Below are 12,784 nucleotides of genomic sequence, written 5' to 3'. Positions count from 1 at the left end.
GTCGCCCAACATGCCATGCCACGGCCTCGGCCCGCATGCCTTGCTACGGCGTCGCCCAACATGCCATGCCACGGCCTCGGCCCGCATGCCATGCCACGGCCTCGGCCCGCATGCCATGCCACGGCCTCGGCCCGCATGCCATGCCACGGCCTCGGCCCGCATGCCATGCCACGGCCTCGGCCCGCATGACATGCCACGGCCTCGGCCCGCATGCCATGCCACGGCCTCGGCCCGCATGCCCTGCCACGGCGTTGCCCAACATGCCATGCCACGTCCTCGGCCCGCATGCCATGACATGCCACGGCCCGCATGTGTTGCCACGGCGTTGCCAAACATGCCATGCCACGGCCTCGGCCCGCATGCCATGCCACGGCGTCGCCCAACATGCCATGCCACGGCCACGGCCCGCATGCCATGCCACGGCCTCGGCCCGCATGCCTTGCGACGGCGTTGCCCAACATGCCATGCCACGGCCTCGGCCCGCATGCCTTGCCACGGCGTTGCCCAACATGCCATGCCACGGCCTCGGCCCGCATGCCATGCCATGCCACGGCCCGCATGTCTTGCCAAGGCGTTGCCAAACATGCCTTGCCACGGCCTCGGCCCGCATGCCATGCCACGGCGTCGCCCAACATGCCATGCCACGGCCTCGGCCCGCATGCCTTGCAACGGCGTCGCCCAACATGCCATGCCACGGCCTCGGCCCGCATGCCATGCCACGGCCTCGGCCCGCATGCCATGCCACGGCCTCGGCCCGCATGCCATGCCACGGCCTCGGCCCGCATGCCATGCCACGGCCTCGGCCCGCATGCCATGCCACGGCCTCGGCCCGCATGCCATGCCACGGCCTCGGCCCGCATGCCTTGCCACGGCGTTGCCCAACATGCCACGCCACGGCCTCGGCCCGCATGCCATGCCATGCCACGGCCCGCATGTCTTGCCACGGCGTTGCGAAACATGCCATGCCACGGCCTCGGCCCGCATGCCATGCCACGGCGTCGCCCAACATGCCATGCCACGGCCACGGCCCGCATGCCATGCCACGGCCTCGGCCCGCATGCCTTGCTACGGCGTTGCCCAACATGCCATGCCACGGCCTCGGCCCGCATGCCTTGCCACCGCGTTGCCCAGCATGCCATGCCACCGCGTTGCCCGTGGTGCCATGCCTTAGCCTTGGCCAACATGTCGAGCCACGGCCTTGGCCAACATGTCGAGCCACGGCCTCGGCCCGCATGCCTTGCTACGGCGTCGCCCAACATGCCATGCCACGGCCTCGGCCCGCATGCCTTGCTACGGCGTCGCCCAACATGCCATGCCACGGCCTCGGCCCGCATGCCATGCCACGTCCTCGGCCCGCATGCCATGCCACGGCCTCGGCCCGCATGCCATGCCCCGGCTTCGGCCCGCATGCCATGCCACGGCCTCGGCCCGCATGACATGCCACGGCCTCGGCCCGCATGCCATGCCACGGCCTCGGCCCGCATGCCTTGCTACGGCCACGGCCTCGGCCCGCATGCCATGACATGCCACGGCCCGCATGTCTTGCCACGGCGTTGCCAAACATGCCATGCCACGGCCTCGGCCCGCATGCCATGCCACGGCGTCGCCCAACATGCCATGCCACGGCCTCGGCCCGCATGCCTTGCCACCGCGTTGCCCAGCATGCATTGCCACCGCGTTGCCCGGCTTGCAATGCCTTAGCCTTGGCCAACATGTCTAGCCACGGCCTCGGCCCGCATGCCTTGCTACGGCGTTGCCCAACATGCCATGCCACGGCCTCGGCCCGCATGCCTTGCCACCGCGTTGCCCAGCATGCCATGCCACCGCGTCGCCCGGCGTGCCATGCCTTAGCCTTGGCCAACATGTCGAGGCACGGCCTCGGCCTGCATGCCTTGCTACGGCGTCGCCCAACATGCCATGCCACGGCCTCGGCCCGCATGCCATGCCACGGCAGCGGCCCGCATGCCTTGCCACGGCGTTGCCCAACATGCCATGCCACGGCCTCGGCCCGCATGCCATGCCATGCCACGGCCCGCATGTCTTGCCACGGCGTTGCCAAACATGCCATGCCACGGCCTCGGCCCGCATGCCATGCCACGGCGTCGCCCAACACCCGGCCCCGGCCCGCATGCCATGCCACGGCCTCGGCCCGCATGCATTGCTACGGCGTTGCCCAACATGCCATGCCACGGCCTCGGCCCGCATGCCTTGCCACCGCGTTGCCCAGCATGCCATGCCACCGCGTTGCCCGGCGTGCCATGCCTTAGCCTTGGCCAACATGTCGAGCCACGGCCTCGGCCCGCATGCCTTGCTACGGCGTCGCCCAACATGCCATGCCACGGCCTCGCCCCGCATGCCATGCCACGGCCTCGGCCCGCATGCCATGCCACGGCCTCGGCCCGCATGCCTTGCCACGGCGTTGCCCAACATGCCACGCCACGGCCTCGGCCCGCATGCCATGCCATGCCACGGCCCGCATGTCATGCCACGGCGTTGCCAAACATGCCATGCCACGGCCCCGGCCCGCATGCCTTGCTACGGCGTCGTCCAACATGCCATGCCACGGCCTCGGCCCGCATGCCATGCCACGGCCTCGGCCCGCATGCCATGCCACGGCCTCGGCCCGCATGCCATGCCACGGCCTCGGCCCGCATGACATGCCACGGCCTCGGCCCGCATGCCTTGCCACGGCCTCGGCCCGCATGCCTTGCCACGGCGTTGCCCAACATGCCATGCCACGGCCCGCATGTCTTGCCACGGCGTTGCCAAACATGCCATGCCACGGCCTCGGCCCGCATGCCATGCCACGGCGTCGCCCAACATGCCATGCCGCGGCCACGGCCCGCATGCCATGCCACGGCCTCGGCCCGCATGCCTTGCTACGGCGTTGCCCAACATGGCATGCCACGGCCTCGGCCCGCATGCCATGCCACGGCCTCGGCCCGCATGTCTTGCCACGGCGTTGCCAAACATGCCATGCCACGGCCTCGGCCCGCATGCCATGCCACGGCGTCGCCCAACATGCCATGCCACGGCCACGGCCACGGCCCGCATGCCATGCCACGGCCTCGGCCCGCATGCCTTGCTACGGCGTTGCCCGACATGCCATGCCACGGCCTCGGCCCGCATGCCTTGCCACCGCATTGCCCAGCATGCCATGCCACCGCGTTGCCCGGCGTGCCATGCCTTAGCCTTGGCCAACATGTCGAGCCACGGCCTCGGCCCGCATGCCTTGCTACGGCGTCGCCCAACATGCCATGCCACGGCCTCGGCCCGCATGCCATGCCACGGCCTCGGCCCGCATGCCTTGGTACGGCGTCGCCCAACATGCCATGCCACGGCCTCGACCCGCATTACATGCCACGGCCTCGGCCCGCATTACATGCCACGGCCTCGGCCCGCATGCCATGCCACGGCCTCGGCCCGCATGCCATGCCATGCCACGGCCCGCATGTCTTGCCACGGCGTTGCCAAACATGCCATGCCACGGCCTCGGCCCGCATGCCATGCCACGGCGTCGCCCAACATGCCATGCCACGGCCACGGCCCGCATGCCATGCCACGGCCTCGGCCCGCATGCCTTGCTACGGCGTTGCCCAACATGCCATGCCACGGCCTCGGCCCGCATGCCTTGCCACCGCGTTGCCCAGCATGCCATGCCACCGCGTTGACCGGCGTGCCATGCCTTAGCCTTGGCCAACATGTCGAGCCACGGCCTGGGCCAAACTTGCCATGACACGGCCTCGGCCCGCATGCCAAGCCACGGCCTCGGCCCGCATGACATGCCACGGCCTCGGCCCGCATGCCTTGCCACGACGTCGCCCAACTTGCCATGCCACGGCCTCGGCCCGCATGCCATGCCACGGCCTCGGCTCACATGACATGCCACGGCCTCGGCCCGCATGCCTTGCTACGGCGTCGCCCAACATGCCATGCCACGGCCACGGCCCGCATGCCATGCCACGGCCTCGGCCCGCATGACATGCCACGGCCTCGGACCGCATGCCTTGCTACGGCGTCGCCCAACATGCCATGCCACGGCCCCGGCCCGCATGCCTTGCCACCGCGTTGCCCGGCATGCCATGCCACCGCGTTGCCCGGCGTGCCATGCCTTAGCCTTGGCCAACATGTCGTGCCACGGCCTCGGCCCGCATGCCATGCCATGCCACGGCCCGCATGTCTTGCCACGGCGTTGCAAACATGCCATGCCACGGCCTCGGCCCGCATGCCTTGCTACGGCGTCGCCCAACATGCCATGCCACGGCCTCGGTCAGCATGCCATGCCATGGCACCGCCTTGTCCAGCACGCCGTGCCGCAGCGTTGGCCCGCATGCCTTGGCCGGCATGCCATGCCAATGCCTTGGGCCAACATGGCGTGCCACGGGCTGGGCCATGCCGGTCCGTTGCCCGGCATGCCACGGCCGTGGCGGCATGGCAAGCCACGGCCTCGGCCAGCATGCCATGCCCCGGCCTCGCCCAGCATGCCATGGCACGGTCTTGGTCAGCATGCCATGCCATGGCACCGCCTTGTGCAACGTTGGCCAGCATGCCTTGGCCGGCATGCCATGCCAATGCCTTGGGCCAACATGGCGTGCCACGGGCTGGGCGAGCATGGCATGCCACGGGCTGGGCGAGCATGCCACGCCACGGCCTTGGCTAGCAGCAAGGCATGCCACGGCCTCGGCGAGCATGCCATGCCATGCCAAGGCCAAGGCCAAGGCCAAGGCAGTGGGCAAGGCCAAGTCCCTGTGCAAGGCATGGCCAAGGCCAAGGCCATGGCATGCCACCGCCTCGATCGATCTTTTTGAACATGATTCTTTTATAATCTTACCCAAACCGTGCAACACAATTAAAAATGCACTACAATCAATTTTAAATGTCATTCCCTATTTTTTTGCAATTTTTCTGGAGCTTTTCGAATTTTTAAAGCCCTTATTTGGCATAAAAAAATCAAAATAAAATAAAAAAAATGAAAAAAATAATTTAATAATTTCTATAATTACTAGTGAATCATCCTTTAATTATGGGAATTTTTCCATAATTTTTTGACCATTTTTATTAATTTTTATTATTTTTTAAGTATTAATATCGAAATAAATTAAAATAAAATATTTTCGGTAAAAAAATATTTTTTTTAATTTTTTTTATGGTGTATTAAATTATTTCCTACAACTTTCATGTTGAAAGTTTTGGCAAAAAACCATTACTTTTTAAAAAAACCCCATTATGACTCCTCGAACATGCTTGATGTTTCCTCCTGCCAGACTGAAAAGGGCTTAACAGGCTATTATAAGGGGGGGGCACCTCCCTTGCCCAGGGCAAGGCAGTGGCAGGTACGCCCCATGTTGGGCGCGGCCTGGGCTGCGGCCTTGGGTTACATGCACTGCGGCTCGACCGCGGCCTGGGCTGCGGCCTGGGGCGGCTCGGCCGCGGCCTTGGGCGGCCTGGACCGCGGCCTTGGGCGGCCTTGCGCGGCCTGGGCGCGGCCTTGGGCGGCCTGGGCGCGGCCTTGCGCGGCCTGGGCGCGGCCTTGGGCGGCCTGGGCGCGGCCTTGGGCAGCATGGCGTGGCATCCGCGCGGGCGTGGGCGGCCTGGCATGCGCGCGGCATCGGCAGCACGGCATGGCATGCGCACGGCCTGGGCGGCCTGGCATGCAGCCGGCCTGGCATGCCCGCGGCGTGGGCAGCACGGCATGGCATGCGCACGGCCTGGGCGGCCTGGCATGCAGCCGGCCTGGCATGCCCGCGGCGTGGGCAGCACGGCATGGCATGCGCACGGCCTGGGCGGCCTGGCATGCAGCTGGCCTGGGCAGCACGGCATGGCATGCGCACGGCCTGGGCGGCCTGGCATGCAGCCGGCCAGGGCAGCCTGGCCTGGCATGCCCGCGGCGTGGGCAGCGTGGCCTGTGCGAATACCGCGCGCGTGGTCTTTTGACCACGGTGCGCGTGTTGCGCGCATGGTCGCGCACGCCTTCGCACGCCTTCGCACGCAACGCACGTCTAGTGATAAGAACCGCAGCCAAGGCAGCCCAGCCCCAAGGCCATGGCCAGCAGCATGGCATGCCACGGCCAAGGCAGGCCAGCCAAAGCCAGCAGCATGCCATGCCAAGGCCAAGGCCAGCAGCATGCCATGCCACGGCCAAGGCAGCCCAGCCAAAGCCAGCAGCATGCCATGCCAAGGCCAAGGCCAGCAGCATGCCATGCCACGGCCAAGGCAGCCCAGCCAAAGCCAGCAGCATGCCATGCCAAGGCCTAGGCCAGCAGCATGCCATGCCACGGCCAAGGCAGGCCTGCCAAAGCCAGCAGCATGCCATGCCAAGGCCAAGGCCAGCAGCATGCCATGCCACGGCCAAGGCAGCCCAGCCAAAGCCAGCAGCATGCCAGGCCAAGGCCTTGGCCAGCAGCATGCCATGCCACGGCCAAGGCAGGCCTGCCAAAGCCAGCAGCATGCCATGCCAAGGCCAAGGCCAGCAGCATGCCATGCCACGGCCAAGGCAGCCCAGCCAAAGCCAGCAGCATGCCATGCCAAGGCCTAGGCCAGCAGCATGCCATGCCACGGCCAAGGCAGCCCAGCCAAAGCCAGCAGCATGCCATGCCAAGGCCAAGGCCAGCAGCATGCCATGCCACGGCCAAGGCAGCCCAGCCAAAGCCAGCAGCATGCCAGGCCAAGGCCTTGGCCAGCAGCATGCCATGCCACGGCCAAGGCAGGCCTGCCAAAGCCAGCAGCATGCCATGCCAAGGCCAAGGCCAGCAGCATGGCATGCCACGGCCAAGGCAGGCCAGCCAAAGCCAGCAGCATGCCATGCCAAGGCCAAGGCCAGCAGCATGCCATGCCACGGCCAAGGCAGCCCAGCCAAAGCCAGCAGCATGCCATGCCAAGGCCAAGGCCAGCAGCATGCCATGCCACGGCCAAGGCAGCCCAGCCAAAGCCAGCAGCATGCCATGCCAAGGCCTAGGCCAGCAGCATGCCATGCCACGGCCAAGGCAGGCCTGCCAAAGCCAGCAGCATGCCATGCCAAGGCCAAGGCCAGCAGCATGCCATGCCACGGCCAAGGCAGCCCAGCCAAAGCCAGCAGCATGCCAGGCCAAGGCCTTGGCCAGCAGCATGCCATGCCACGGCCAAGGCAGGCCTGCCAAAGCCAGCAGCATGCCATGCCAAGGCCAAGGCCAGCAGCATGCCATGCCACGGCCAAGGCAGCCCAGCCAAAGCCAGCAGCATGCCATGCCAAGGCCTAGGCCAGCAGCATGCCATGCCACGGCCAAGGCAGCCCAGCCAAAGCCAGCAGCATGCCATGCCAAGGCCAAGGCCAGCAGCATGCCATGCCACGGCCAAGGCAGCCCAGCCAAAGCCAGCAGCATGCCAGGCCAAGGCCTTGGCCAGCAGCATGCCATGCCACGGCCAAGGCAGGCCTGCCAAAGCCAGCAGCATGCCATGCCAAGGCCAAGGCCAGCAGCATGCCATGCCACGGCCAAGGCAGCCCAGCCAAAGCCAGCAGCATGCCATGCCAAGGCCAAGGCCAGCAGCATGCCATGCCACGGCCAAGGCAGCCCAGCCAAAGCCAGCAGCATGCCATGCCAAGGCCTAGGCCAGCAGCATGCCATGCCACGGCCAAGGCAGGCCTGCCAAAGCCAGCAGCATGCCATGCCAAGGCCAAGGCCAGCAGCATGCCATGCCACGGCCAAGGCAGCCCAGCCAAAGCCAGCAGCATGCCATGCCAAGGCCTAGGCCAGCAGCATGCCATGCCACGGCCAAGGCAGCCCAGCCAAAGCCAGCAGCATGCCATGCCAAGGCCAAGGCCAGCAGAATGCCATGCCACGGCCAAGGCAGGCCAGCCAAAGCCAGCAGCATGCCATGCCAAGGCCAAGGCCAGCAGCATGCCATGCCACGGCCAAGGCAGCCCAGGCAAAGCCAGCAGCATGCCATGCCAAGGCCTAGGCCAGCAGCATGCCATGCCACGGCCAAGGCAGGCCAGCCAAAGCCAGCAGCATGCCATGCCAAGGCCAAGGCCAGCAGCATGCCATGCCACGGCCAAGGCAGCCCAGCCAAAGCCAGCAGCATGCCAGGCCAAGGCCTTGGCCAGCAGCATGCCATGCCACGGCCAAGGCAGGCCTGCCAAAGCCAGCAGCATGCCATGCCAAGGCCAAGGCCAGCAGCATGCCATGCCACGGCCAAGGCAGCCCAGCCAAAGCCAGCAGCATGCCATGCCAAGGCCTAGGCCAGCAGCATGCCATGCCTCGGCCAAGGCAGCCCAGCCAAAGCCAGCAGCATGCCATGCCAAGGCCAAGGCCAGCAGCATGCCATGCCACGGCCAAGGCAGCCCAGCCAAAGCCAGCAGCATGCCATGCCAAGGCCTAGGCCAGCAGCATGCCATGCCACGGCCAAGGCAGCCCAGCCAAAGCCAGCAGCATGCCATGCCAAGGCCTAGGCCAGCAGCATGCCATGCCACGGCCAAGGCAGCCCAGCCAAAGCCAGCAGCATGCCATGCCAAGGCCAAGGCCAGCAGCATGCCATGCCACGGCCAAGGCAGCCCAGCCAAAGCCAGCAGCATGCCATGCCAAGGCCAAGGCCAGCAGCATGCCATGCCACGGCCAAGGCAGCCCAGCCAAAGCCAGCAGCATGCCATGCCAAGGCCTAGGCCAGCAGCATGCCATGCCACGGCCAAGGCAGGCCTGCCAAAGCCAGCAGCATGCCATGCCAAGGCCAAGGCCAGCAGCATGCCATGCCACGGCCAAGGCAGCACAGCCAAAGCCAGCAGCATGCCATGCCAAGGCCTAGGCCAGCAGCATGCCATGCCACGGCCAAGGCAGCCCAGCCAAAGCCAGCAGCATGCCATGCCAAGGCCAAGGCCAGCAGCATGCCATGCCACGGCCAAGGCAGCCCAGCCAAAGCCAGCAGCATGCCATGCCAAGGCCTAGGCCAGCAACATGCCATGCCACGGCCAAGGCAGGCCTGCCAAAGCCAGCAGCATGCCATGCCAAGGCCTAGGCCAGCAGCATGCCATGCCACGGCCAAGGCAGCCCAGCCAAAGCCAGCAGCATGCCATGCCAAGGCCTAGGCCAGCAGCATGCCATGCCACGGCCAAGGCAGCCCAGCCAAAGCCAGCAGCATGCCATGCCAAGGCCAAGGCCAGCAGAATGCCATGCCACGGCCAAGGCAGGCCAGCCAAAGCCAGCAGCATGCCATGCCAAGGCCAAGGCCAGCAGCATGCCATGCCACGGCCAACGCAGCCCAGGCAAAGCCAGCAGCATGCCATGCCAAGGCCTAGGCCAGCAGCATGCCATGCCACGGCCAAGGCAGGCCAGCCAAAGCCAGCAGCATGCCATGCCAAGGCCAAGGCCAGCAGCATGCCATGCCACGGCCACGGCCCGCATGCCATGCCACGGCCTCGGCCCGCATGCCTTGCTACGGCGTTGCCCAACATGCCATGCCACGGCCTCGGCCCGCATGCCTTGCCACCGCGTTGCCCAGCATGCCATGCCACCGCGTTGACCGGCGTGCCATGCCTTAGCCTTGGCCAACATGTCGAGCCACGGCCTGGGCCAAACTTGCCATGACACGGCCTCGGCCCGCATGCCAAGCCACGGCCTCGGCCCGCATGACATGCCACGGCCTCGGCCCGCATGCCTTGCCACGACGTCGCCCAACTTGCCATGCCACGGCCTCGGCCCGCATGCCATGCCACGGCCTCGGCTCACATGACATGCCACGGCCTCGGCCCGCATGCCTTGCTACGGCGTCGCCCAACATGCCATGCCACGGCCACGGCCCGCATGCCATGCCACGGCCTCGGCCCGCATGACATGCCACGGCCTCGGACCGCATGCCTTGCTACGGCGTCGCCCAACATGCCATGCCACGGCCCCGGCCCGCATGCCTTGCCACCGCGTTGCCCGGCATGCCATGCCACCGCGTTGCCCGGCGTGCCATGCCTTAGCCTTGGCCAACATGTCGTGCCACGGCCTCGGCCCGCATGCCATGCCATGCCACGGCCCGCATGTCTTGCCACGGCGTTGCAAACATGCCATGCCACGGCCTCGGCCCGCATGCCTTGCTACGGCGTCGCCCAACATGCCATGCCACGGCCTCGGTCAGCATGCCATGCCATGGCACCGCCTTGTCCAGCACGCCGTGCCGCAGCGTTGGCCCGCATGCCTTGGCCGGCATGCCATGCCAATGCCTTGGGCCAACATGGCGTGCCACGGGCTGGGCCATGCCGGTCCGTTGCCCGGCATGCCACGGCCGTGGCGGCATGGCAAGCCACGGCCTCGGCCAGCATGCCATGCCCCGGCCTCGCCCAGCATGCCATGGCACGGTCTTGGTCAGCATGCCATGCCATGGCACCGCCTTGTGCAACGTTGGCCAGCATGCCTTGGCCGGCATGCCATGCCAATGCCTTGGGCCAACATGGCGTGCCACGGGCTGGGCGAGCATGGCATGCCACGGGCTGGGCGAGCATGCCACGCCACGGCCTTGGCTAGCAGCAAGGCATGCCACGGCCTCGGCGAGCATGCCATGCCATGCCAAGGCCAAGGCCAAGGCCAAGGCAGTGGGCAAGGCCAAGTCCCTGTGCAAGGCATGGCCAAGGCCAAGGCCATGGCATGCCACCGCCTCGATCGATCTTTTTGAACATGATTCTTTTATAATCTTACCCAAACCGTGCAACACAATTAAAAATGCACTACAATCAATTTTAAATGTCATTCCCTATTTTTTTGCAATTTTTCTGGAGCTTTTCGAATTTTTAAAGCCCTTATTTGGCATAAAAAAATCAAAATAAAATAAAAAAAATGAAAAAAATAATTTAATAATTTCTATAATTACTAGTGAATCATCCTTTAATTATGGGAATTTTTCCATAATTTTTTGACCATTTTTATTAATTTTTATTATTTTTTAAGTATTAATATCGAAATAAATTAAAATAAAATATTTTCGGTAAAAAAATATTTTTTTTAATTTTTTTTATGGTGTATTAAATTATTTCCTACAACTTTCATGTTGAAAGTTTTGGCAAAAAACCATTACTTTTTAAAAAAACCCCATTATGACTCCTCGAACATGCTTGATGTTTCCTCCTGCCAGACTGAAAAGGGCTTAACAGGCTATTATAAGGGGGGGGCACCTCCCTTGCCCAGGGCAAGGCAGTGGCAGGTACGCCCCATGTTGGGCGCGGCCTGGGCTGCGGCCTTGGGTTACATGCACTGCGGCTCGACCGCGGCCTGGGCTGCGGCCTGGGGCGGCTCGGCCGCGGCCTTGGGCGGCCTGGACCGCGGCCTTGGGCGGCCTTGCGCGGCCTGGGCGCGGCCTTGGGCGGCCTGGGCGCGGCCTTGCGCGGCCTGGGCGCGGCCTTGGGCGGCCTGGGCGCGGCCTTGGGCAGCATGGCGTGGCATCCGCGCGGGCGTGGGCGGCCTGGCATGCGCGCGGCATCGGCAGCACGGCATGGCATGCGCACGGCCTGGGCGGCCTGGCATGCAGCCGGCCTGGCATGCCCGCGGCGTGGGCAGCACGGCATGGCATGCGCACGGCCTGGGCGGCCTGGCATGCAGCCGGCCTGGCATGCCCGCGGCGTGGGCAGCACGGCATGGCATGCGCACGGCCTGGGCGGCCTGGCATGCAGCTGGCCTGGGCAGCACGGCATGGCATGCGCACGGCCTGGGCGGCCTGGCATGCAGCCGGCCAGGGCAGCCTGGCCTGGCATGCCCGCGGCGTGGGCAGCGTGGCCTGTGCGAATACCGCGCGCGTGGTCTTTTGACCACGGTGCGCGTGTTGCGCGCATGGTCGCGCACGCCTTCGCACGCCTTCGCACGCAACGCACGTCTAGTGATAAGAACCGCAGCCAAGGCAGCCCAGCCCCAAGGCCATGGCCAGCAGCATGGCATGCCACGGCCAAGGCAGGCCAGCCAAAGCCAGCAGCATGCCATGCCAAGGCCAAGGCCAGCAGCATGCCATGCCACGGCCAAGGCAGCCCAGCCAAAGCCAGCAGCATGCCATGCCAAGGCCAAGGCCAGCAGCATGCCATGCCACGGCCAAGGCAGCCCAGCCAAAGCCAGCAGCATGCCATGCCAAGGCCTAGGCCAGCAGCATGCCATGCCACGGCCAAGGCAGGCCTGCCAAAGCCAGCAGCATGCCATGCCAAGGCCAAGGCCAGCAGCATGCCATGCCACGGCCAAGGCAGCCCAGCCAAAGCCAGCAGCATGCCAGGCCAAGGCCTTGGCCAGCAGCATGCCATGCCACGGCCAAGGCAGGCCTGCCAAAGCCAGCAGCATGCCATGCCAAGGCCAAGGCCAGCAGCATGCCATGCCACGGCCAAGGCAGCCCAGCCAAAGCCAGCAGCATGCCATGCCAAGGCCAAGGCCAGCAGCATGCCATGCCACGGCCAAGGCAGCCCAGCCAAAGCCAGCAGCATGCCAGGCCAAGGCCTTGGCCAGCAGCATGCCATGCCACGGCCAAGGCAGGCCTGCCAAAGCCAGCAGCATGCCATGCCAAGGCCAAGGCCAGCAGCATGGCATGCCACGGCCAAGGCAGGCCAGCCAAAGCCAGCAGCATGCCATGCCAAGGCCAAGGCCAGCAGCATGCCATGCCACGGCCAAGGCAGCCCAGCCAAAGCCAGCAGCATGCCATGCCAAGGCCAAGGCCAGCAGCATGCCATGCCACGGCCAAGGCAGCCCAGCCAAAGCCAGCAGCATGCCATGCCAAGGCCTAGGCCAGCAGCATGCCATGCCACGGCCAAGGCAGGCCTGCCAAAGCCAGCAGCATGTCATGCCAAGGCCAAGGCCAGCAGCAT

The sequence above is a fragment of the Camellia sinensis genome, chromosome 12 (assembly GCF_055761805.1).
Source record: "Camellia sinensis isolate YWXY chromosome 12, ASM5576180v1, whole genome shotgun sequence".
Taxonomy (NCBI): Eukaryota; Viridiplantae; Streptophyta; class Magnoliopsida; order Ericales; family Theaceae; genus Camellia; species Camellia sinensis.
Note: the sequence above shows the minus strand (reverse complement) of the source record.